Source organism: Silene latifolia, chromosome Y (assembly GCF_048544455.1).
Source record: "Silene latifolia isolate original U9 population chromosome Y, ASM4854445v1, whole genome shotgun sequence".
NCBI lineage: Eukaryota > Viridiplantae > Streptophyta > Magnoliopsida > Caryophyllales > Caryophyllaceae > Silene > Silene latifolia.
The window spans coordinates 58,683,806-58,686,181 of NC_133538.1; the positions used below are offsets into that span (position 1 = coordinate 58,683,806).

At 41.8% G+C, this 2,376-nt stretch overlaps 1 non-coding gene across 1 annotated transcript; it reads right to left on the reverse strand.

The window, feature by feature from the left end:
• Positions 1-419: 419 nt before the first annotated feature.
• LOC141637114 (small nucleolar RNA R71) lies at positions 420-526 on the reverse strand. Its single transcript, XR_012541676.1, has one exon. It is a non-coding gene; the product is annotated as a small nucleolar RNA R71 (small nucleolar RNA).
• Between the last annotated feature and the right edge of the window lie 1,850 nt (positions 527-2,376).

The window sequence follows — 2,376 nt, forward strand, 5'->3', positions numbered from 1 at the left end:
GAAGGAGAAGAAAACCCATTACACAATACCCCACAAAATCCACCTACAATGCCAAAATTCTCGTCACACTCATACCCACCGAGGAGAATCTACCAAATGGTACTCCTACACCGCAACATCTAACCGGAAATTTTATTGCCAAGTCCGCCTTCATCCAATTAGTTGAGAGGAGCCAATTTGGGGGGATGCCTAGTGAGGACCCTCATTCTCATATGGAAACCTTTTGCGACTATTGTGATGCTATCTCTCAAACGGGCGTGACTCAAGACCAAATTAGATGGGTCTTATTTCCTTTTTCCTTAATCGGCACCGCGAAGCAATGGTTGAAGGGCCTTGATAAGGCCACCCTTGGAATAGATTCTTGGAAGAAGTTGGCTCTAGCTTTATACAAAAAATTCTACCCACCGGAAAAGACTAACATGCTAAGAGCTCAAATTACGGGTTTTAAGCAAAGGGATGAAGAGTCTTTGTATGAAGCTTGGGAGCGGTTCAAGGGAATTTGTCGCTCATGTCCTCACCATGGACTTAGCGAATGGTTTTTGGTGCAACAATTTTGGAATGGCTTATATGAAGATTCTAGGAACATTCTCAATATGGGATCAAATGGAATGTTCACCGAAGTTGATGACAATCAAACATGGAACAAGATTGAGGAAATGGCGGTCCATAACTCACAATATAGTAGACCTCGCAAGGCTACTAGAGGAGGAAAGCATGAAGTAGACTCCGTTACTCAATTGGGTGCTCAACTTAGTGCTCACATTGACACAATAAACTTGAAGTTTGAACAAGCTATGGCTAGACTTGAGGAAAACTCAAAATCATCGAAGCATCATGTTAATGCCATGACGGCATCCTCATCAATCCCAAGTGGGATATGTGAGAATTGTGGAACTTTGGGACATGACCAAGGTGAATGTAGGGGAACAAATGAACAAGTGAATGCTTTCCAAGCATACAAGAGTGGTACCCCTTATTCCAACTTTTACAATGAAAACACCAAATTCCATCCAAATCTCTCATACAAAAGCCAAAATGTTCAAAACCCTCAAACAACATACACTCCACCACCCATGAGAAACCAAAATCAAAGACCCTTTTACAATCAAAACCAAGGTTACCAAAATCAAAATCCATACAATCACCAAAATGACCAAGGTTTTGATGTCCAAAAAGCGGTCCTCCAAATGCAAAAGAATCAACAAGAATTTTTCACTCAAATGCAAAAAGATAGCCAAGCAAAGGAAACCACCATCAACAACATTCTAGCTCACACCAAGATGTTGGAAACACAATTGACTCAACTAGCATCTTCAAGCTCACAAAGACAAAAGGGGCAATTACCACCTCAAAGTAATCCCCCTAGACATGAAACGGTTAGTGCCATTCATTTGAGAAGTGGTACAAGGTATGAAGCACCGAAGAAGCAAGTTGAGGATGAAATTGTGGAAGCTAGTGAAAAGGAAGAAATTGTGCAAAACTCCAAAGATAGAGAATCGTCAAAAGAAGAAAGTTCAAAGAAAAATGAAGACAAGGCCAAGGAGAAGGAGCCCATTGTGATTAGACTTCCTTTTCCAAGTCGTCAAGCCAAGCCCAAATTTGATGATCAACTTGGAAAATTCATGGAAATTGTGAAGAATTTAGAAGTCTCAATTCCTTTCACGGAATTAATCAATCACGTGCCGGCCTATGCGAAATACATGAAAGATATCCTGACAAAGAAGAAGTCGTTCCGGAAGATAGAGACTATCGCCTTCACTAAGGTGAGTAGTGCAATACTTCAAGGGAGTTCACCTCCAAAGTTAAAGGATCCGGGAAGCTTCTCAATACCGTGTACCATTGGCGACACAACGATCAACAAAGCCTTATGTGATCTAGGGGCTAGTGTGAGTGTCATGCCGTACTCGGTGAGTAAAAGGTTGGGGATGGGAGAGCTTAAATGCACCAATATCACACTCCAAATGGCCGATAGATCGACGAAGACACCGTTAGGGATATGGGAAGATGTCCCCGTGCAAATTGGGAAGTTTTTCATCCCGGTGGACTTTGTCATTGTTGATATGGAGGAAGATTCCAACATTCCAATCATCCTAGGAAGACCTTTCCTACACACCGCCGGTGCGGTGATTGATGTGAAACATGGTGAGCTCACTCTAGAAGTGGGAGATGAAAGCATAACTTTTAATCTTGAGAAGACCATGAGAGCTCCTCGTTTGCATGAACCATGTTTCATGATTGATCATTATAGCCGAAAGGATGAAAGGAAGAAAACGGAACTCCAATGGAAGAAGAAAATTGAAGATGCTCCATTCAAAGAGCAAGTGAATTGTGACAAGGAGAGCTTGCAAAGCTCATCAAAATCAACCAAGGAAGAAT